General features: G+C 35.8%; 1 long non-coding RNA gene across 1 annotated transcript in view; it reads right to left on the minus strand.

Annotated features, from left to right (window-relative positions):
- The window catches only part of LOC129657744 (uncharacterized), an 85,533-nt gene that overhangs the window by 13,309 nt on the left and 47,252 nt on the right, over window positions 1-24,972 (minus strand). The window lies entirely within an intron of this gene.

Genomic DNA, 24,972 nt, shown 5'->3' on the forward strand with positions numbered 1-24,972 from the left:
CACTCCAGAACATGCTCCATCACGTCAGCAAAGTCGTCCCCTTCCAATCTTTTCCTTTAAGTTCACTTTACTAGCTCATTTTAATCATTATTTTTAGTTTGAATAAAAATGATAAGGGGAACAAATGAGTATAATTTACTCCCAGACCTACCAAGTAGAAAATGTGGTCATTACCTGCTTTTTAAAAAACACAAAGGCAGGAGTTTGTGATTTGGTAATATTTGTCTCTACCAAGATATGTAAATTCAACAGTAAGTAAGTGGAAATATTTTTAGCCTACTTCAGAAATGGTTGTTTTGAAGCATTCTTCTCCAAAACCTATGATCATGGAAAGCTTAGAGATTTTTTTTTCTTTCTACTGCCAGCATGCAGAAACAGCATGCCAACTTGTTGAAGTAGAAGAAAGTACATATTTTTTTAAATCATTCAACTGATTACTCTGATAGCATAAAAGAAATATTACTTTGGGGCTGAAGTCAAACATTTTAAATTTAACAGTATTAATTTTTGAGTCACTAAAAAGGTTCTGTATAAAGTGCTGTTTACTAATTAGCTTGTCTTTGGTGGCTGTTATTGCTTGCTTTTATTTTATAATCTGTGCTGTCATTCTGGATTCAAAGTCGTGGCAGCTGATGGGGATGTGGTCCAAATATCTGAGTGATGCAAAGTGCCTTGAATGACCAAAAGGCAGCCTTGGACTAAATTATGAAATTGACAAATGTGTTTTGTTTTCTTCTTATGCCCCCACCCCTTGATCTGGCTACCTCCAAGGAACCTAGCAACCATAGCCCTCACACTGCCTCTGTGACTCTCCCAGGAACCACACTCTTGTGCTACAAGTGGTTTTTGTGCTTTTATCCACAGAAGAGAATGTGCCTTATTCATTTTCTACTTTGGATTTTGTCATGTAATTTGTCTAAAAATATTCCTGAAACTTCTAGTTAAGAAGGTTTTCTGAGCTCATACTTTGTTGTTCCCCTTCTACTTCAAACACTAGGGTACCTGAAAATAGGAAAATTCAGCACTGTATAAATCAAAATAATGTCTCTAGGGGTATACATATGAAGATGCATAGACACTCAGGGGAGCAAGCCAGAATGAAGGTTGTGTGACTACTGGATCTGGGTCCAGATTCAGGCAGAGACAGATGAGAGTTTATTTCCTTCAAGTTTCCCCATTTGAGGTAAATAGTTCAACTGTGCACATTTCATAAAAATGGCTGACATGGATTAGGCCTCTACAAACATGAAATTCATCCATACATTTTCATTTTACTGTTAGGTTAGTAATTTTGGTTTGGTTTTTTGTACTAAGAAATCTTACTTTATCCCATGATTATAAGGATTTTCTTTTATGTTTATCCATAAATTTTAAGGTTTTAGTTTTCATATGCAAATCTATGATCCTATGGAAATTAATTTTTGTGTTTGGTGTGAGTTAAGGCATGAAGTTAATCTTGTTTCATGTGTTTATCCAGTTTTTGTAGTGTAATTTCTTGAAAAGCTTTGTCAAAAATCAACTGAATTGCATATATGCAGCTCTATTTCTGGACTCTCCACTTTTATGACTTGTCTATCTTTACATAAATCCCACAATGTCTTGATTAAAGTGGCTTTGTAAGTCTTAAAATCAGGTAGTATAAATCCTCAAATTTTATACCTTTCATCAAAAATGTTTAGGCTGTTCTAGATTTTGCATTTCCATATATATTTCAGAATTATTCATTTTATTTAAAATGTTTCTGGGATTTTTATTGCATTTTAGAATTTATAGAGCAATTTGAGGAGAACTGATAACAATACTGAAACTTCCAATCCATGAGATGTACATATGCGTCTACTTAGGTCCTTAACTTCAACAATAGCTTTTATTTTTGTAGTGAGGAAAAATTTTATGCTATTATAAATCATTTAGTTTATTTATATTTCTTCCAACTGTTGCTATCATAAAAAATAAAACTGAATTTTGTATACTAACTTTGTTTCTTACAGTCTTACTAAATTTACTTAATACTTAGTCCTAGCATTTTAGTCCTAGTACTGTAGATGATTACTTAAAATATTAATGCATCTACTATCTACAAATAAAAACAATCCTTAATTCTGTTGTTTTTTTTTCCTTTTCCTATTTTACTGGCAGGGTCTTTCAATCTCCTGTTGAATCAAAATGATAAGAATTAACATCCTTGCCTCAGTTTTTAATTTTAGAGGGAAAATAATCATTATATCACCACTTCAGTTAACTTTAGTCGCTCAGTCGTGTCCAGCTCTTTGCGACCCCAAGAATCACAGCACCCAGGCCTCCTTATCCATCACCAACTCCCGGAGTTCACTCAGACTCACATCCATCGAGTCAGTAATGCCATCCAGCCATCTCATCCTCTGTCGTCCCCTTCTCCTCCTGCCCCCAGTCCCTCCCAGCATCAGAGTCTTTTCCACTGAGTCAACACTTTGCATGATGTGGCCAAAGTACTGGAGCTTCAGCTTTAGCATCATTCCTTCCAAAGAAATCCCAAGGCTGATCTCCTTTAAAATGGACTGGTTGGATCTCCTTGCAGTCCAAGGGACTCTCAAGAGTCTTCTCCAACACCACAGTTCAAAAGCATCAATTCTTCGGCGCTCAGCCTTCTTCACAGTCCAACTCTCACATCCATACAAGACAACAGGAAAAACCATAGCCTTGACTAGACAGACCTTTGTTGGCAAAGTAATGTCTCTGCTTTTGAATATGCTATCTAGGTTGATCATAACTTTCCTTCCAAGGAGTAAGTGTCTTTTAATTTCATGGCTGCAGTCACCATCTGCAGTGATTTTGGAGCCCAAATAAATAAAGTCTGACACTGTTTCCCATCTATTTCCCATGAAGTAGATGGACTAGATGCCATGATCTTCGTTTTCTGAATGTGGAGCTTTAAGCCAACTTTTTCACTCTCCACTTTCACTTTCATCAAGAGGCTTTTGAGTTCCTCTTCACTTTCTGCCATAAGGGTGGTGTCATCCGCATATCTGAGGTTATTGATATTTCTCCCGGCAATCTTAATTCCAGCCTGTGTTTCTTCCAGTCCAGCGTTTCTCATGATGTACTCTGCATATAAGTTAAATAAGCAGGGTGACAATATACAGCCTTGACGAACTCCTTTTCCTATTTGGAACCAGTCTGTTGTTCCATGTCCAGTTCTAACTGTTGCTTCCTGACCTGCATACAGGTTCCTCAAGAGGCAGGTCTGGTGGTCTGGTATTCCCATCTCTTTCAGAATTTTCCACAGTTTATTGTGATCCACACAGTCAAAGGCTTTGGCATAGTCAATAAAGCAGAAATAGATGTTTTTTCTGGAACTCTCTTGCTTTTTCTATGATCCAGCGGATGTTGGCAATTTGATCTCTGGTTCCTCTGCCTTTTCTAAAACCAGCTTGAACATCTGGAAGTTCACGGTTCACATATTGCTGAAGCCTGGCTTGGAGAATTTTGAGCATTACTTTACTAGCATGTGAGAGAGTGCAATTGTACGGTAGTTTGGGCATTCTTTGGCATTGACTTTCTTTGGGATTAGAATGAAAACTGACCTTTTCCAGTCCTGTGGCCACTGCTGAGTTTTCCAAAGCTGCTGGCATATTGAGTGCAGCACTTTCACAGCATCATCTTTCAGGATTTGAAATAGCTCAACTGGAATTCCATCACCTCCACTAGCTTTGTTCATAATGATGCTTTCTAAGGCCCACTTGACTTCACATTCCAGGATGTCTGGCTCTAGGTCAGTGATCACACCATCGTGATTATCTGGGTCGGGTAGATCTTTTTTGTACAGTTCTTCTGTGTATTCTTGCCATCTCTTCTTAATATCTTCTGCTTCTGTTAGATCCATACCATTTATGTCCTTTATCGAGCCCATCTTTGCATGAAATGTTCCTTTGGTATCTCTAATTTTCTTGAAGAGATCTCTAGTCTTTCCCATTCTGTTGTTTTCCTCTATTTCTTTGCATTGATCACTGAAGAAGGCTTTCTTATCTCTTTCTTGCTTTTCTTTGGAATTCTGCATTCAGATGCTTATATCTTTCCTTTGCTCCTTTGCTTTTCACTTCTCTTCTTTTCACAGCTATTTGTAAGGCCTCCTCAGACAGCCATTTTGCTTTTCTGCATTTTTTTTCCTGGGGGATGGTCTTGATCCCTGTCTCCTGTACAATGTTGCGAACCTCATGCCATAGTTCATCAGGCACTCTATCTATCAGATCTAGGCCCTTAAATCTATTTCTCACTTCCACTGTATAATCATAAGGGATTTGATTTAGGTCATACCTGAATGGTCTAGTGGTTTTCTCTACTTTCTTCAATTTAAGTCTGAATTTGGCAATAAGGAGTTCATGTTCTGAGCCACAGTCAGCTCCTGGTCTTGTTTTTGCTGACTGTATAGAGCTTCTCCATCTTTGGCTGCAAAGAATATAATCAGTCTGATTTCGGTATTGACCATCTGGTGATGTCCATGTATACAGTCTGTTCTTGTGTTGTTGGAAGAGGGTGTTTGTAATGATCAGTGCATTTTCTTGGCCAAACTCTATTTTCTTTGCCCTGCTTCATTCCGTATTCCAAGGCCAAATTTGCCTGTTACTCCAGGCAAATTTCTTGACTTCCTACTTTTGCATTCTAGGCCCCTATAATGAAAAGGACATCTTTTTTGGGTGTTAGTTCTAAAAGGTCTTGTAGGTCTTCATAGAATCGTTCAACTTCAGCTTCTTCAGTGTTACTGGTTGGGGCATAGACTTGGATTACTGTGATATTGAATGGTTTGCCTTGGAAACGAACAGAGATCATTCTGTCGTTTTTGAGATTGCATCCAAATACTGCATTTCGGACTCTTTTGTTGATCATCATGGCTACTCCATTTCTTCTGAGGGATTTCTGCCGGCAGTAGTAGATATAATGGTCATCGGAGTTAAATTCACCCATTCCAATCCATTTCAGTTCGCTGATTCCTAGAATGTCGACATTCACTCTTGCCATCTCTTGTTTGACCACTTCCAATTTGCCTTGATTCATGGACCTGACATTCCAGGTTCCTATGCAATATTTCTCTTTACAGTATCGGACCTTGCTTCTATCACCAGTCACATCCACTGCTCGGTATTGTTTTTGCTTTGGCTCCATCCCTTCATTCTTTCTGGAGTTATTTCTCCACTGATCTCCAGTAGCATATTGGGCACCTACTGACCTGGGGAGTTCCTCTTTCAGTATCCTATCATTTTGACTTTTCGTACTGTTCATGGGGTTCTCAAGGCAAGAAAACTGAAGTGGTTTGTCATTCCCGTCTCCAGTGGACCACATTCTGTCAGATCTCTCCACCATGACCCGCCCATCTTGTGTTGCCCCAAGGGCATGGCTTAGTTTCATTGAGTTAGACAAGGCTGTGGTCCTAGTGTGATTAGATTGACTAGTTTTCTGTGAGAATGGTTTCAGTGTGTCTGCCCTCTGATGCCCTCTTGCAACACCTACCATCTTACTTGGGTTTCTCTTACTTTGGGCGTGGGTTCTCTTCACGGCTGCTCCAGCAAAGCACAGCCACTGCTCCTTACCTTGGACGAAGGGTGTCTCCTCACCGCCTCCCTTCCTGAATATCACCATTTAGTATGAGGTTATTGTAGACTCTTATTAGATGCTGTATTAGTTGATTTGGGCTGCCATTACAAAGTAGCACAGACTGGGTGGCTTAAACAGCAGATACTTATTTGCTCACAGTTGTAGAGGCAGGCAGTCTAAGATCAAGATGCAGCAGGGTTTGTTCCTGATGAAGACTTTTTCTTGGCTTACAGCTGGTACATTCTGTGTCCTCATATTGTCTTTCCTCTGTGTACACACACACACATACACACACACACACACACACACACACACACACAGAGGTCCCTCTATGTTCTAATAAGGACATCAATCCTATCTGATCAGGGCCCTACCTCAAGATCTCATTTAACTTAAATTATAATCTACAAGACTATCTTGAAATATAGCCACATTTGGGATGAGGGCCTCAATATATGAATATGGAGGGAAATATAATTCAATCCAAAGTGTCTTTAATACATTCAGAAACATGTCATCAGTTTCTGGTTAGCTAATTTATTTGATCATGAAAGGGTATAGAATTTTATCAAGCAATATGTCTGCATATATTGAGATACAAATTAAGTTGGGATAGTAAATTACATTGTTTGACTTATTAATATATAAAGAACTTTGCATTTCTGTAATAAATCCCACTTGGTCATGATATATTATATATATATATATATATATATATATATATATAACTGAGTATTTTTGTAACAATGTGACTGAGCAACATTGGTTTGTAATTTTATTGTAATGTCCAGAAAAATCTTGTTGTTGTATAATATTAGAAATGGGTATCTTCACTGGGCTTTATAAAATAAATTAGAAAAAGTTTTCTCCTTCTAAACTTTCTGAAAGACTTTTTATAAGATTGATATTACTTATTCTAAACTTTTGATAGAATTTATCTATGAAATTATCATGGCCTGGAGTTTTCTTTATAAGAAAGTTTTGTTAACAATTTCAATTAGATATGGGGCTTCAGATTTGGATACTAGGTATATTCATATTTTCAATTTCTTTTTGAATCAGCTTTAATAGAGAAAGACACTGCTAATAAAAACCTCAGAAAAAGTACACTCACAGAAACATTAAAAATGAATAAAACCGTATTCTAGGCAAGGGTTAATATAAAAGAACTAGTGTAACTATATTTGTACCAGGTAATAAGTTAGAATTAAAACAAATTAATAAAACTGAAGGTTTTAAATTAATTAGAAAATATAATAAATTTATAATTTTATGAACCTAGTAAGTCATTAAAATTTATAAAGCAAATAAATATTAATAGAACTTGCACAGAGAAACTGGCACGTTTATCATCAGTAGATTTTTGGTACATCTCAGAAGTTGATTTATCAATTAAATAAACAAGCAAGTAGAAAGAAGGTGAAGAGCAAACAAGCTTAACTAATAAACCCATATGGAATTTGTTTCTAGATATATTACAGTAGAAAATGAGTTTCATCATATATTCCCCAATCTTGCCATCAGTTCAGTTCAGTTCAGTTGCTCAGTCGTGTCCGACTCTTTGCGACCCCATGAATCACAGCACGCCAGGCCTCCCTGTCCATCACCAACTCCTGGAATTCACTCAGACTCACGTCCATTGAGTCAGTGATGCCATCCAGCCATCTCATCCTCTGTCATCTTGCCATATGCAGATCCTAAATAATGAAATACGGTTCTACTGTACCTTCGCCATAATATGCAACTTTTCGGTAGTCACTATTTTGTTTTCTTGGAAAAGGCAATGGCACCCCACTCCAGTACTCTTGCCTGGAAAATCCCATGGACGGAGGAGCCTGGTGGGCTGCAGTCCATGGGGTCGCTAAGAGTCAGACACGACTGAGTGACTTCACTTTCACTTTTCACTTTCATGCATTGAAGAAGGCAATGGCAACCCACTCCAGTGTTCTTGCCTGGAGAATCCCAGGGATGGGGGAGCCTGGTGGGCTGCCGTCTATGGGGTCGCACAGAGTCAGACACGACTGAAGCGACTTAGCAGCAGCAGCAGCAGCATTTTGTTTTCTACTTCTTATAAAGCAATAAAAACACCATTGTTGAGAACTGTATGTAAATTTAACAGCATATTTATAAATGGAACATTAATATAGAGAAAGAGTCCTCAGACATTAAATTTTCATATTTCATCTAGATTTTGATGAAGTTATCATCAAAATATATCTTCCTAAAAACCAAATCAAACTCTAATGCAGCTTAACATCAGCTGAAATGACTAGAGTATATGTCATGGCACTAGAGTTACTCAGATTTACTTAAGAAAAAAAACAATTTTTATTCTGTGATAATACTGACTTTGTTTGGAGAGAAAACAATTTAAAAAACACCATGAGGAAGTACATTCTAGCACAAGATAGTGTATTCTTTTTTAAAAACAATATGCAAAAATGTTAGAGAGATACTGCTTTATACTGATTAAATATCTTGCTATTTTATAAATAGAAAATGCTTCCAGCAATGTCCTAAATGATGCACAAGACAGCATATTTATTGGTTGTAAAAGTATGTTCATGGTATTAGCTTTATGACCTTAATGGAGCAATAATTTAGAGGCTGCTGAAACCTGAAGAATAACTCATGGTTTAAGCCAGATTAAAGCAACAATTGATATTGAGAACATCTGGCAAATTTCCCAATCCATTACTGTTTGCAGATATTGAATTGTTGTTGCAAATATTTGTTGTAAAGGAGATGCAAAAATATATACAGCAGTATTAGCTTCATTTTTTTATGTCTGTTCATTGAACAAATGTTTGGAATATGCGATTGATGTTCTTAACTAAGAAAGTACATTAGCTTAGAGCTTGAGATTCAAGTCAGATTTCATTAAACAAAAATCATATTAACAAAGCCCTCATAATTTCTAAACATTACTCATTAACATTAGTTCCCATTCATATAGGTAGTATAGAATCCATAGAGTTTATGTCTGTGATTTACTGCTTTCCTTACCCATCAGGTTTATTCAAATTTCCAAGCTTTGTAGTGGGAAAATGATTAAACTTTAAAACAAAAAGCTGGCACTCCTTTACACACTGCCTCTACTTTACTTCCTCCACGGCCTGAAGGATAAAGTCTCTTTTCCATTTATTTCTGATTGGGAAAGACTGTCTCACATAACTAGCTCTAATGGGAAGAAAGGTAGGGAAATGTTCCTTTTTTTTTTTTTTTTAAGCTGTGCACATAGCCATCCCAAACAATTTCTGTCAATAAAAAAAAGAGCAAATGGATATTAATTAGGTATCTAGCAGTGTCTGCCTTAATAATCATTATCTCCTAGGCATATATTTTAAGAAAACCATAATTCAAAAAGTTACATGCACCTCAGTCTTTACTGCAGCACTATTTACAACAACCAAGACATGGGAAGCAACCTTAATGCCCATCAATGAATGAATGTATATCTATGATACATATAAACAAAGGAATAGTACTCAGCCATAAAAAAGAACAATGCCATTTTCAGCAACATGAATGGACCTAGAGATTGTCATGCTGAGTGAAATCGATCAGAAAGAGAAAGACAAATAACATGATGCTGTTTATATGTGGAATCTAACAACAGTACAAGTGAACTTATTTAGAAAACAGAAGTAGAGTCACAGATCTAGAAAACAGATATGGTTACCAAGGGGAACATAGGGAGGGATGAACTGGGAGATTGGATTGACATAAACACACTACTATACATATATATATATATATATATATATATATATATATAAAATAACTAATAAGAACAGGAACTCTACTCAATACTTTGTAATGATCTGTATGGGAAAAGAATAAAAAAGAGTAGATACCTGTATAACTGATTCACACTGATATACAGTAGAAACTAACACAACATTGTAAATCAACTATACTTCATTAAATTTTTGTATTAAAATTATTATCTAACACTATTAATATTTGATTTATTATCTTCATGTTTCATAATAAAACTCCCCCCAAAGCCATCTACTCTTCAAAACCTGAAAAAAAATTTGTTTTGAAAAGCCAAAGAGAGTTGTCAGCCTGAGGAAGGGAAGAATTTACCTTAAAATTCTCAAGAGCATCAATCCCAAATGGCTCCTTCTTTTCAGGGATCCAAACTATTGGCAAGAGTAGTTTTATAATTTATATGTACATGACATGTCAATTACTTGAAGAACTCTGTGAAATAGTTTGTGGTTTTCTCTGAATTTTTACAAAAAAACAAAATAGAAACTAGTTTTATTATTAACCCATTGAAATATAAAATTCAAACTCATAGCTTTACATTAGATCTTGATTCTTTGTTAACAGGCAGGGATTTACTGTTTACACATGACTTTCTGTTTGTTCTGTTGCTTTTAGACATTTCTTTAAAAAAAAATAAAACATTACAGCTAATATATTGCATTCTTTGTACTCTTTTCTGATTTCTCCTTTCCTATCTATAATAGACACAAACACAAATTTGGAACAATTCTAACAGTGAACTGTTGTTATTATTCAATCCCCAGGTTTGAAACAATTTTCACGCTTGTGGAGTATCATGTTATATGTGCATGACTTATACAAATGTACAAGTTTAAACTCACTCACACAGTCTTCCTTGTCTCCTGGTTCTGTAGTCAGAAGCAATCCTGTTAGACTCGGGTTTGAAAGCATGATGAAACAGGTGTTGCAAGAAATCCATTCTGGAAAGGGTACTTAGCAAGATTCATCTTTCAGTGGCTACAGCAGAAAAGGCTCTAGCAAGAACATCTAATTTTCAGCTCCAGCAAGTCAGAAACTTTTTCCCAGTGGTAGGGGCAGTGTGATTTTCAGAGCACTGCCCTATGTCCTAGTTGGTAATATAAGCTCTAGTGCCAGCAGTCAAGTCTGCGCATTTTGACCTTTCAAATATTTATAAGTTTCCTAATCACCCAGATTAGGGTGATTTTTGTTTTTTGGGTTTTTTTTTTTTTTTTTTAGTGAAACAGGCAAATACAGGTCTTATCCTAGGCAAATTGACATGTGGTCACCCTATACAGAAAGCAGTCATAAATAAAGTGAAGTAGAGAAGAAAGATCAAAACAGAGAGATATTAGAAGGTGGTTATAGTAATGTAATTAAAAATTAGGGGTAGCTTTAAAAATTAAGAAAAATCACCAGTAACTAAGAACAAAAGGAATGTGATTATTAATATCAGTCTTTTCATTGTTAACTCTAGGTTTACAGACTCCCCTCTAGCCTGAAGTTTGAGGAATAAAGAAGAAATTAAACATAAGTTAGGTTGAGAAAAATTTTCTACAATTAATACTGGTTTTGAGTGGAAAGTTAACACCATCTCACACATGCCCTCATTTTCACTAGAGGCTAACTGAGGAAAAATGGATTTGTCTTCTAAATAAACACATGATCTTGGAAAGGAATGATTGTAAATGATGCCCTTGAAAAACAAACAAACAAAATTATTATCCAAAAGTGCCAATGAAATGATGACTGCATGCTTTCCTGAGGGTGAGAGCATAACCAGGACTCAATTTATGTAGCAGCTTTTGTCTGCATGGGTTTTTTTCCCCCCAAGAGAACAATAAGTCTGGTCACTGTTCATCTGGACTGAATTCAATCCATCAGTCTACAAGCCAAGATTCAATTTAGTAGGTTGGTCCATCACTAACTAAAATATTAATTCCTTTGAAATATTAAATGACTCGGAACTACAGGCTTTGTGTGTTAGAAGAGGAAGAGCCAAGGGAGCTGAGGAATGAAGTGAAGATAAAAAGCACAAGATAACATCTCTCTAAGGTTTGTCCCCTCACCTTCCCCATGTGACTCAAATACTCAAGTGGGGTAAGTAGGGGCCACCATTTCTCACAGCTTTAAAAGAGCTGACAAACACTTCTCACTGTCATTCTCCTTTCAAAGAATAAATGTTTCACCTGTGAACCAAGATGAGTGTTTGGGGAATCAGATGTCCAGAAAAAAAACATCAATATAACAAAGTGACATTTTTGTGAGTGGCCATCTTAGGGTTATTGAACTGAGCCCTTCAAATTAAGCATTGCTGTAGGATTTTGATTTTCTTTTCAATTTCAAATGAGGGTATAGGGGAGAGTAATTCATAATCTAACAAGGGAAGTAACAGCCAGGCTGTCAGGAGGAAGAATGGAAGACTGAGCTCATACTGAAAATCAATAATAGGCACATAAAACAGGCCTAGATTTGACAATCTCCTAGTAACTTGAGATTGACACTAACCTTTCATTATAGCCAAAGTCTCGGGACATTGCCAAAGTTCAAGGTTATTTTCATCTATGCTAAAGCAAGAATGGGATCGTCAATGTATTTCTTTCTCATCTGTTGACTGTGGCAGAGACCTCATTTCTAAAGGGTCCTATGATCAATGTCTGATCTAGAACTAGATGGCCCCTGAAACACTTGGTACATACTTGGAACTTCAACTTTGTGCTCTAACAGATTATGGAATAACTCAATCTAATCCTTGTATAGTACAAGTGGGTGAATTTTATTCATATCTTTTTTTCTACCCATGTCCAAACATAAAATTTGTGAAAAGACATTGCCCTTAACTATGTATGTTCTATTATTTTGTCATAAATTTTCCTTTGTTTGTTACACCTAAGGCATTTTGGTTGTTTCTTGAAATCTCTGCTTCCCATCACATTTTAGGGCTTCAATGTTTCCATGGCCTAAAATAGTCTTCCCTTCTCTTACCCACCATCCCCCAAATCTCATGAGCCCCAAATCTCATTCACATGGTTGATATCTAATCAACATTAACATTCTGACATAAAATTAGCCTAGTCTCTTTATTACAATTTCTCATAACATCCTGTATTTCTCCTCTGAATCACCTGCAATGATTATAGCTAGTAGCAAAAATACAGAATATTTTTGTTTAAAGACTGACTTCAGTAACATTTAATATCTCTGAATATAAATAGTTGTTTATATCATTATCTTCTGTACCTAAAGTGTACCAGACTTATACTAGGAATGCAACAAAATCTCCTGGAGAGGATAAATGATATAAGAAATGCTTTCTCACAAGGCTAAATATTTGGTCTTCATTTTGTTGAGGTATACCCCACTGTGTCCACTTTCTGGAAAGTGTTTTTATCATAAACAGATGTTGAATTTTATTAAAAGCTTTTTCTGCATTTACTGAGATGATCATATGGTTTTTATTCTTAACTTTGCTAATGTGATGTATCACATTGATTGATTTGCAGATATTTAAAAAACACTTGCATTCCTGAAATAAATCCCACTGATCACAATGGACCATCCCTTGAATGTATTATTGGAGTTGATTTGCTAACATTTTACTGATGATATTTGTATCTATGTTTATCATGATATTGGCTTGTAATTTTCTTTTTTGTGATGTATTCATCTGATTTTTGTATCAGGGTCATGCTAGCTTTATAGAATGAGTTCGGCAGCATTCCTTCCTCTGCAAATTTTTGGAATAGTTGCATAAGGATAGGTGTTAACTCTTCACTACATTTTTGGCAAAATTGACTTGTGACACCTCTAGCCCCAGATTTTTGTTTCTTGGGAGTTTTTTAACTACTTATTCAGTTTCAGTACCTGTGATTAGTCTGCTCACTTTTCCTATTTCTTCCTGGTTTAGTCTTGGGAGATTGTAGCTTTCTAAGAATTTGTCCATTTTTTCCAGGTTGTCCATTTTATTTACCTCTAGGTGCCTATAGTATTCTCTTAGTATCATTTATATATTCTCATATCATTGTGGTTGCAAAAGATGCTTGCTATGATTTCAGTTTTCTTAAATTTACCAAGGCATAATTTATGACCCAGCATGTGATCTATCCTGGAAAATGTTCCATGTACGTGTATTTCACTGCTTTGGGATGAAATGCTCTATAAATGTCAATTGAGTTCATCCAGTCTAATGTGTCATTTAAGGCTTAATGATTTTTTGCCTGGATGACCTGCCTATTGATGAAAGTGGTGGTTGTTAAAGTCCCCCACAATTATTATGTTACTGTCAAATTCTCCTTTTATGATTGTTAACATTTACCTTTTATATTGAGGAGAAGGCAATGGCACCCCACTCCAGTACTCTTGCCTGGAAAATCCCATGGATGGAGGAGCCTGGTAGGCTGCAGTCCATGGGGTCTCTAAGAGTTAGACATGACTGAGTGTCTTCACTTTCACTTTTCACTTTCATGCATTGGAGAAGGAATGGCAACCCACTCCAGTGTTCTTGCCTGGAGAATCCCAGGGACGGGGGATCCTGGTGGGCTGCAGTCTATGGGGTCACACAGAGTCGGACACAACTGAAGTGACTTAGCAGCAGCAGCAGCAGCAGTATATATTTATAATTGTTACAGCTTTTTTTGGGATTGAACCTTTGATCACTGTGTAGTGTCTTTTTTTGTCTCTTGTGACAGTCTTTATTTTATAGGTTATTTTTGTCTGATATAAATATTGCTACTCTGCTTTTGTTTGCATGAAATACCTTTACTCATCCCTCACTTTCAGTCTGTATGTATCTCTAGATCTCCAGTTACCACATTCAAGCAACAACAGGAACAATGGGAAAGAAATTAGACCACTTTGCAGTTCAATAAGTAAGTCTGCTAAGTTTCTTACTATCAAAGATAGCAATAAATGAAAATATTATTAAATAAAACCTTTTATTTGAAATTGGCCAACAAATTAGTTTCAAACACTAAACTAAGAATAAGGAGACTTGAATTTTAGCTCTTTTGCCCAGGATTTTTATGATTTAGAACTTCTGCTAACCTTAACATTTTCCTCTGATAATTAGAGAAATCCTCAGTTAATACAATCACAGTTAACTCTAGAGGTTAATCACTGTGAAGGTCACTAATGTAAAACATACTACAAATGTGAAGAACTATTATTATGTCTGGTTTAATGCTAATAAATATATAATTAGAAGAAAGATATATGTACTTCTGACCTTTTGTAGTTTGATAGGTACACAGAAACATATATGTTACATGCAGTATATAAATACTATAGATTATTATAATATAGTAGCAATTTTTATACTTATGCTTAATGTAAACTCATATACTTGTTCACAAACTGCAAAGGAATTAAAACAGTAATATCATGTCTGAAAAGAGGCAAGAGCCAGATTTATACCTGTTTCTCTGACGTGTTTATAATAACTAGCAGTATCAATTTTACATATATTTAAAGATCTCAAGCATAATAATATATATGCAAAAATGATTCAGATATACTGCTTTAATCAAGTCAATTAAGGATAAAGTAAGGTTGTGTTGACTGAGACAGATATTTCTGTCAAAGGCCTTACTAGTACCTTCTGAAAATTTTTACAATTTATTATAGCCTCAAAAGATGTGTTTGTTTTCAGGTGAAAATATTGCTGGATGAAAAAATATGCCAATTGCATCTTCTTGGTTCACTAGCTTTGAGGAGAAAACACTGTGAATATCTTATATAAGGGTAAAGAAAGAAATATATTTTGCTGAGTTAAACAAATAACTCAAAATTAACATATATTTTATATTTAATATGCCTTACATTGATAATTTTGAGTCTTATTACAGAAATTTAATGAAAATACACAAAATTATACTGACAAGTTCATATTTGGGGCATTTTTTTTATAAACAGAAAATAGCATTTCTTTCTATGAATACTTTGCATGTGCTTGAATCATCATTCTATTGGAGTTATGATGCATTTCTCACTGAATCACAAACACATTTATGAAAATATTAATTCTTGATATGATTTATTTAGGTAGATCTTTTTTCTGACTTTAGTTTTTGCATTTTATTTTATTTATTATGCATATTAATAAAATATTTTTTAAAATTTTAAGTCAGATTCACTTCTGTTCTTGGGGTTGTTTGTTGTTTTGGATGTTTTCCTTCATTGCTGTTATGTACAGAAAGGACTCTCATATTCCAAGAAGACAAGTCACCAGTTTTTAACTTAGAATTTCTATATATCCAAATTTTACATTTAAATGTTAATGCCTCTGGAATTAAATCTACATGTATAAGGACATATAGAAATGACTTAATTTTTTTCAAGTGTTTATTATAATTCCCAGTATCAATTACTAACTAATCCCTTTTTCTCCACTGATTTTTTGACTACTTTCATTATATAATTAATGAAATAAATATATATATATATATATACTATGCTTACAAATTTTGTGTGTGTGAGAGGGATTTCATTAGTTCATTTTCTTTAAAATTATTGTAACTTTCTGAATATATTTTAATGTTACTGCTGCTAAGTTGCTTCAGTTGTGTCCGACTCTGTGTGACCCCATAGATGGCAGCCAACCAGGCTCCCCCATCCCTGGGATTCTCCAGGCAAGAACACTGGAGTGGGTTGCCATTTCCTTCTCCAATGCATGAAAGTGAAAAGTGAAAGTGAAGTCACTCAGTCGTGTCCGACTCTTAGTGACCCCATGGACTGCAGCCTACCCAGGCTCCTCCATCCATGGGATTTTCCAGGCAAGAGTACTGGAGTGGGGTGCCAACATGTGTCTAAACTAGTTACATTTCCAGAATAACCTTAGTATGACTTAATCAAATCACCACAAAATCATAAGGGGCCTGGGACTGGAAAATTATTAGATTTATAAATGAATTCAAAAAGATTAGAAATCTTTATAGCAACAATATTTCCATCTAGGAACTTCTAGCTCCTTAATAAGTAGATATATCTTTGAAAAAATTATTTTTTCTTCTTATAAATCTCATAATATGTATTATTGCTAAATGATTGCATATAATTTTATATTTTGGAGCTGTTGATAATTATATTTTCACTCTATATCTGTTCATGCAGTTTCTTAATAAACCTATGAATGTTTATCTATTTGCTTAGTAGCTGATCATCCTGTTGATATTTATTAAACATTTATATTTATTCTCCTAGGTTCCTTAAGTAAAGTTAATTTATGTTTCTTCTGATTTTAGTCCCCTACACAAGTCTAAGATTTCATTAAAATTCTTATATTAAATATTCCTTCTAGAAATTCTTTTACTAACTATAATACAAGTAAAGTGAGTTATATATTTTTGTTACATTCAGTTCAGTTCAGTTCAGTCGCTCAGTCACGTCTGACTCTTTGAGACCCCATGAATCGCAGCACGCCAGGCCTCCCTGTCCATCACCAACTCCCGGAGTTCACTCAGACTCACGTCCATCAAGTCAGTGATGCCATCCAGCCATCTCATCCTCTGTCATCCCCTTCTCCTCCTGCCCACAATCCCTCCCAGCATTAGAGTCTTTTCCAATGAGTCAACTCTTCGCATGAGGTGGCCAGGAGCTAATATATATCTAACAGCAATATCTGTTAGTATAACTACAAGCTGATACGTGTCAGTCATCACATCACAGAATTTATATTAAAAGCTACCCGGTAAGCTCTCTAGCAATTACATATCTCTTGAGTTGTTCCAAAATAATGTCTTATTCTCATGGAAGAATTATACTTTTGGGTCTAAATTCTCAAGCCCTAGACATTGGATTTCATTAAACTTCTCTCATCAACAGAATTCAGTAGATAAATTTAGTATGACAGTGATTTGACTCATCAGAACCAGACATAAGAGCAATCTTCCTTAATGCCCTTTTCCAACTTCTATTTCTCATTTTCTACTCTACATGAAATTTCCTCCCCATTAATTTCACTGTTCATATATACAGCTTTTAGTTAAATGTCTGTTCTATGTTTGGGTGGGAAATGAATTCACAGTCTGGGGTTTTCTCTCTGATCATTGGGTTGTATACTTCTCTGGGATTTTGAAAGAGAACTGAAAGATTCTCTTTATTTCTCATATAGATATCTCATATACTTCTGGTTAGATTAGGCTACAACAAATAAATAGAAATAAACAGATATCTGAAAGAGAATATACCAAAATATTTCTATGCTTTTGAAGTGAAAGCTTGGGAGTTTCAATCTTTTACATGCTTTGAGAAGATAAGATTATGCAGATTAAAAATGCAGTTGAAAGTTACCAATAATAAGCTAAAATTTTCTATTAAAAATAAACAAGTATTTCAGATCTTTAACGTATTCAAATAACTATAATGTTATTAATATTATATGATCAATAGAATAATGATCTAATTGTGTGTGGGTTAAAACCCATTCTAAAGTATCTAATTCATACTCAAGCAACATTTGGGCAGGGGATTAATTTCTGAAGCACTGGCTATCTACATATTTGTTAGAAACAGAGTCCTAGATCTATTAAAGAGCTATTAAATGATTCACTAAATTATTATCTACTAGCATTATACAAAGTTAATTTTTTATTTAAAAAATACCACATATCTGCTATAGAAGATATGAACTAGTAATCAATGGAGAAGTGAATGCTGAGGATTCCTTAGCTAACATTAATGGGTCACACTGAATAAAGTCAAATTCACACAAATCAGAAACCTTACTAAAGTAGCATTACTAGTAACTTCAAAGATAAAGCAATCAAGGAGTATAAGTAAATTAGAGACAGTGAAAATTTTGTATGACCATGTCCTTTCTGTAAACACTAGGCATTCACTCCCAGGCTCAGAGTAATATAAGAAATGTCCCATGAAGTTTATGGGATACCTTAAAGAGTAAGGAGAGTTTATTATGAAACATACCCATTTTATACCCTCAGTTACATGGCTTACATGACATTTTCTGGAAGCCATGTCTCATTAGTTCCTACAATACTTTTGCTTGTTGTAAACATCTTGCTAAAAGCATTTCATAGGTAAGTACTAGCCTCCTGGCAAGCACCATTTGTATCTTTTCTAGGAGGTCCACTTACCAAGATGTTTACAAGAAAATTATATCAAGTTACCTGCCTTCTTTCTTTCCCTACCGGTAATCACAAGCCAACTTTTTAAACTGCTTTTCTTTCAAATAATAACTTTGTGTGTACCTAATAAAATGCCTACTGAAAATCACTATTAGTTTTGACATTGACTTCTGAATTTATGGCAACCCACTCCAGTACTCATGCCTGGAAAATTCCATGGATGGAGAAGCCTGGTGGACTGCAGTCCATGGGGTCGCAAAGAGTCGGACACGACTGAACGACTTCACTTCACTTCTGAATTTAAATATTTCAGAAATATCCCCTTAATTCTTTTTGACTTTAGAAAAACTAAATGTCAGAGGTAAGAATTCACTGGAGACTTTTTGGAATATAGGTGTGTGAAGCTTGAAAAAGTCAAAGTGTTAGCTGTTCAGTCATGTCCAACTCTGTGACCCCATGAACTGTAGTCTGCCAAGCTCCTTTGTTCATGGAATTCACAAGGCAAGCATACTGGAGTGGGTAGCCAGCATCTTCATAACCCAGGGATTGAACCTGAGTCTCCTGCCATTGCAAGCAGATTCTTTACTGTCTGAGCCATTAGGGAAGCCCGTGAAGGTTACATATAGCAATCAAATATTTCTAAACTCAGCAATACCTGTTTATTGGTATGAAATATGATTGGAAACCCTAGATAATAAAATACAAAATTAACTGAAGGCTGCCCATTTATATGGGAAAATTTTTCTGAGTAAAGCAACAAATACATAGGAATTTACATTTCTGAAATTTTTCTTCAAATATGCATAATATTAATGTCTGATTTTTGTGTTATGACTATATGTTCCCAGGATATAGGTTAATAGATATTCAACACATGACTTACCTACCACACAAATTTATTGTGCAGGGTATTCAACACATGACTACCCACCACCACACAAGTTTATTATAAAAAACAGAATCTTTAACTAAAGAACACAGTCTGTATAGATAAAATAATTACATTTCCAATGGTCCCAAGTTCCAGAGCCCAAACACTAAAGATACATGGAATCAAAATTCCCCAGGAAGTTTGCAAACTTTTACTGTTTTTAAGTAATAATATTGCATTCATAAAGAGTCACAGCTTTTGATATATAAGACTCAAGTTAATCAAAACAGTTTAACAACTATTCTAAAGTTTTGGCTCTCTTGAGAAAAATGTCATTTATCTGCATTCCCAACCTCAGTTCTCCCCTTTCATCCCACAAAGGCATATAGGTTTACATTGAGTTGTATAATTAAGCTATAATTGAGAAATGTAAGAATTTCTCAATCATCTTGTCTTAAGGCATCACTAGTAAATAATTCTACTACAGAAGTTGTATATTTATCCGACTTGCATTTCTTAAGCAAATATTCTCCAAATTTACAACTGTCAGTCAGTTCTCTCCCTGAGCTAACATTTCCTCTTTAGTTTTGAAAGCTATAATTAGCAAGTGTTATCTTGTAAAAAGTGATTTTTTTTAAAAATCTGGGTGCTTCAGAATGTGAACATTTGAAATTGAATTGAGGTGACAATACAGTTCCCTCAATCTTTTCTATTGCTTCTGGTCTCTCTGCCGGGAAGCTCCACATGGCTTTCATTGAATTTAGATATATGATATTCTATCAGATTAAAGGCTAGGTTTTTCTTCTCTATCCAGGAATGTGAAGTCTCACTAGACATAAACTAAAAAAGTTTTTTTTTTTTTTTTAAATGGGAACTGAATTGGAGCTCAAATTCATAAGAAATATGACTAAAACCATGTACAGGAAAGAAAATTATTTATTTCAGAAAGCCATCTTACATTTTAAAAAAGTGACCAAATAAGTAAGGCAGAGTTAATGAATCCTCTTTAAGGCAAATGTCACAGTGATTTCTGGGCCACCGATATAAAAAGACTATTGTGAAGAAAGCTCAAGACCTATTACAGAGCAGCACATTGTCATTTCTGTGAGTCCAAACAAAGCCCTGAGGAAATTGGTGCATCCAGTACATTCCTCTCTGAAATATTAAATTACTTAGTTCTGAAGTGCTATTGTTGAGTTGCAAAGCTATTTCCTAGAAGCATTTCTCAACGTGTCACAGATTGCTTTAAAAAGAAGTTGATGACAACAGGAAAAAAAAAAAATACACAATAACAATATCAGTGATAGTTTAACAAATCCAGACTAAGAAATTCAGGGCTGGATGATGAGCAGCTGTCTCACATAAATAAATGGCACTCAGCTACATGTAAGAGCACATATGTGTTTGAGGAAATAGAAGATACTTTCCACCTTCTCTTTAAGTGGTTTTAGAAGTGGTAATATCTTAGAATGGTTAAAGTGGAATCTCAACTCATACAGACCTGGTGTTGACTCTGAGTCTACCACTGTACAAGCTATTTAAGCCTGATCCAGTTACTTAATCCTGCAAATTCCAGTGGTCTTTTTTATAGATACTTATATAACACAAATACGTATCAAATTCAACAATGTAAAAAAATCCCTAGGAATCTAGAGAATCACTATCAACAATGAGGGTGACTATTGTAACAACATTATTTTTCTTTGTAATCTTATTTCTAAATGAATATAAAATGAACAAATACCATGATTTCAGGCATCCACTGTGAGACTACTAACTATATTGCTGCTAGTTTATTCATTCACTTACTTAGAGTACAAACTTGAACATCTTTCATGTGCAGGACATTAATCTAGCTACTTGGAACAGTTAAATAAAATAGACAGAGTTCTCTATTCTTACAGATGTAGCATTCTAGCAGACAATAGTACATAAATACCACACATACTATAACATACTGAAAGGACAAAACAACATGGAAAAATATAAAGAGATCGGGATAAAGAGAACTGGGAATTGAGAATGGTGTAATTTTAATTACAACTCATTGAGAAGGTGAATTCTGAATAAAGACTTGGAGGAGGTTTGAGCTACACATCAGGAATAGCTGGTACAAAGACCATATGACAGCAGAGAGACAAGAGTAACTGGAGCAGAATCAGCAAAGCAGAGAGAAGGATAACATGAAAAGATGCCCAAATCAGCTACTACATTCTCAGGCATTGGAAAGGCTCTGAATTTTCCTCGCAGAAAAATGTAGAACAATTTTAGGGTTTGTTCAGAGGAGTAATGACTATATTTGTTTGTAAATGATCATTCTAGATGCTTTGTTGAGAATAGAGCAAGGTGTTGGGGGGTAGAGAGGCTATTTAGGAGTCTATTCAAGTAATCTATGGGAAGAATGTTGATGACCCCAAGGAGGGTGACAGCAGGAAAGAGAGAGACAGGGTTAGATATAAGATATACTTTGGATGTTGATGCCTGTCGGACAGTATGCAGGTTGTGAGAAAAACAGAAGAATCTACACTGATTCAAATTTCTTAGAACTGAGCAGCTATAAAGAGTTGTCCAAAATTAGATCTGGGATGAATCTATCAAGAGCAGGATAATTTTTGGTCTTCTTTTAGGGCTTGTGGGGGGAAGGGGGGAGACTCAGGAATAAAAGAGGAGAAAGATGTCAATCTGAGAGTGCAGAAATACTGTTTTTGAGATATTTATGAGATATTCAAGTGAAAATATCAAATAGACAGTTGATAAACATGTATGGGGTTCAAGAGAGAAGCCTGGATTGGATGTATACATATGAGAGTCATCCACATATAATTGGTATTTTCAAGAAATTAGATAGAAAAACTCACCATATGAGTGAATTAGTGAGAAGAAAAAAGACCAAGGCCTAAGCCCTGTTACATTATGAGGGAGGAGAGTAATAATCCAGAGAGATTTTAAAGAGTGACCATTGAGTTAGTAGAGAAAACAAGAGCATACAATTATGGTAAATGCTCTTAAGAGATACAGATATTGAAAATAGAGAAATAACTACCAGAAATAATAACATAAAGGCCATCAGTGACCTTAAAGGCAGTTTCACCATACCAGATGGTCAACACTGAAATCAGATTGATTATATTCTTTGCAGCCAAAGATGGAGAAGCTCTATACAGTCAGCAAAAACAAGACCGGGAGCTGACTGTGGCTTAGATCAGGAACTTCTTATTGACAAATTCAGACTTAAATTGAAGAAAGTGGGGAAAACCGCTAGACCATTCAGGTATGACCTAACTCAAATCCCTTATGACTATACAGTGGAAGTGAGAAATAGATTTAAGGAACTAGACCTGATAGACAGAGTGCCTGATGAACTATGGACTGAGGTTCATGACATTGTATAGGAGACAGGAATCAAGACCATCCCCAAGAAAAAGAAATGCAAAAAAGCAAAATGGCTGTCTGAGGAGGCCTTACAAATAGCTATGAAAAGAAGAGAAGTGAAAAGCAAAGAAGAAAAGGAAAGATATACCATTTCAATGCAGAGTTCGAAAGAATAGCAAGGAGAGATAAGAAAGCCTTCCTCGGCAATCAGTGCAAAGAAATAGAGGAAATCAATATAATAGGAGAGACTAGAGATCTCTTCAAGAAAGTTAGAGATGTCAAGGGAATAGTTCATGCAAAGATGGGCTCAATAAAGGATAGAAATTTTATGGACCTAACAGAAGGAGAAAATGTTAAGAAGAGATGGCAAGAATAAACAGAAAGTGAAAGTGAAAATGAAGTCCCTCAGTCGTGTCCGACTCTTTGCGACCCCATGACTGTAGCCTGCCAGGTTCCACCATCCATGGGATTTTCCAGGCAAGAATACTGGAGTGGGTTGCCATTAAGAACTGTACAAAAAAGATCTTCACGACCCAGATAATCATGATGGTGTGATCACTCACACCATCTAGAGATGTCTGTGAGTGTGTCTAGAGCCAGACATCCTGGAAAGTGAAGTGAAATGGGCCTTAGAAAGCATCACCAAGAACAAAGCTAGTGGAGGTGATAGAATTCCAGTTGAGCTATTTTAAATCCTGAAAGATAATGCTGTGAAAGTGCTGCACTCAATACATCAGTAAATTTGGAAAACTCAGCAGTGGCCACAGGACTGTAAAAGGTCAGTTTTCAATCCAGTCCCAAAGAAAGGCAATGCCAAAGAATGCTCAGACTACTGCACAATTGCACTCTTTTCACATGCTAGTAAAGTAATGCTCAAAATTCTCCAAGCCAGGCTTCAGCAATACATGAACCATGAACTTCCGGATGTTCAAGCTGGTTTTAGAAAAGGCAGAGGAACCAGAGATCAAATAGCCAACATCCACTTGATCATCGAAAAATCAAGAGAGTTCCAGAAAAACTTCTGCTTTATTGACTATGCCAAAGCCTTTGACTGTGTGGATCACAATAAACTGTGGAAAATTCTGAAAGAGATGGGAATACAAGACCACCTTACCTGCCTCTTGAGAAACCTATATTCAGGTCAGGAAGCAACAGTTAGAACTGGACATGGAACAACAGACTAGTTCCAAATAGGGAAAGGAGTATGTCAAGGCTGTATATTGTCACCCTGCTTATTTAACTTATATGCAGAGCACATCATGAGAAACGCTGGGCCGGAAAAAGCACAAGCTGGAATCAAGATTGCCGGGAGAAATATCAATAACCTCAGATATGCAGATGACACTACTCTTATGGCCAAAACTGAAGAAGAACCAAAGAGTCTTTTGATGAAAGTGAAAGAGGAGAATGAAAAAGTCGGCTTAAAGCTCAACATTCAGAAAAACTAAGATCATGGCATCCGATCCCATCACTTCATGGCAAATAGATGGGGAAACAGTGGAAACAGTGGCTGACTTTATTTTGGGGGGCTCCAAAATCACTGCAGATGGTGATTGCAGCCATGAAATTAAAAGATGCTTACTCCTTGGAAGGAAAGTTATGACCAACCTAGATAGCATATTGAAAAGCAGAGACATTACTTTGCCAACAAAGGTCTGTCTACTCAAGGCTCTGGTTTTTCCAGTTGTCATGTATGGATGTGAGAGGTAGACTATAAAGAAAGCTGAGCACTGAAGAATTGATGCTTTTGAACTGTGGTGTTGGAGAAGACTCTTGAGAGTCCCTTGGACTGCAAGAAGATCCAACCAGTCCATCCTAAAGGAGATCATTCCTGGGTGTTCATTGGAAGGACTGATGTTGAAGCTGAAACTCCAATACTTTGGCCACCTGTTTCGAAGAGTTGACTCATTTGAAAAGACCCTGATGCTGGGAAAGATTGAGCACAGGAGGAGAAGGGGGCAACAGAGGATGAGATAGTTGGATAGCATTGCTGACTCAATGGACATGGATTTGGATGAACTCTGGTAGTTAGTGATGGACAGGGAGGCCCTGCGTGCTGCAGTTTTTGAGGTCACAAAGAGTTGAACACGACTGAGTGACTGAACTGAACACCATAGCAGGAGGGAGAAGACATCTGACTTAAGTGGTTTTAGAGAGGATGAGAACAGTGAGTACAAACCAATACATATTTTGAGAGCTCAATTTTCAAGTTTTGGCATGAAAGGATACTGGGAATTATAAAAGAGTAAGAGCTGGGTTTGGAAGCTGGCCAAAGTATAAGAGGATACGGAGGGATTGTTCAAAGATAAAGGGGCCTCTTTCTTT

The sequence above is a fragment of the Bubalus kerabau genome, chromosome 7 (genome assembly GCF_029407905.1).
Source record: "Bubalus kerabau isolate K-KA32 ecotype Philippines breed swamp buffalo chromosome 7, PCC_UOA_SB_1v2, whole genome shotgun sequence".
NCBI classification, from domain to species: Eukaryota; Metazoa; Chordata; class Mammalia; order Artiodactyla; family Bovidae; genus Bubalus; species Bubalus kerabau.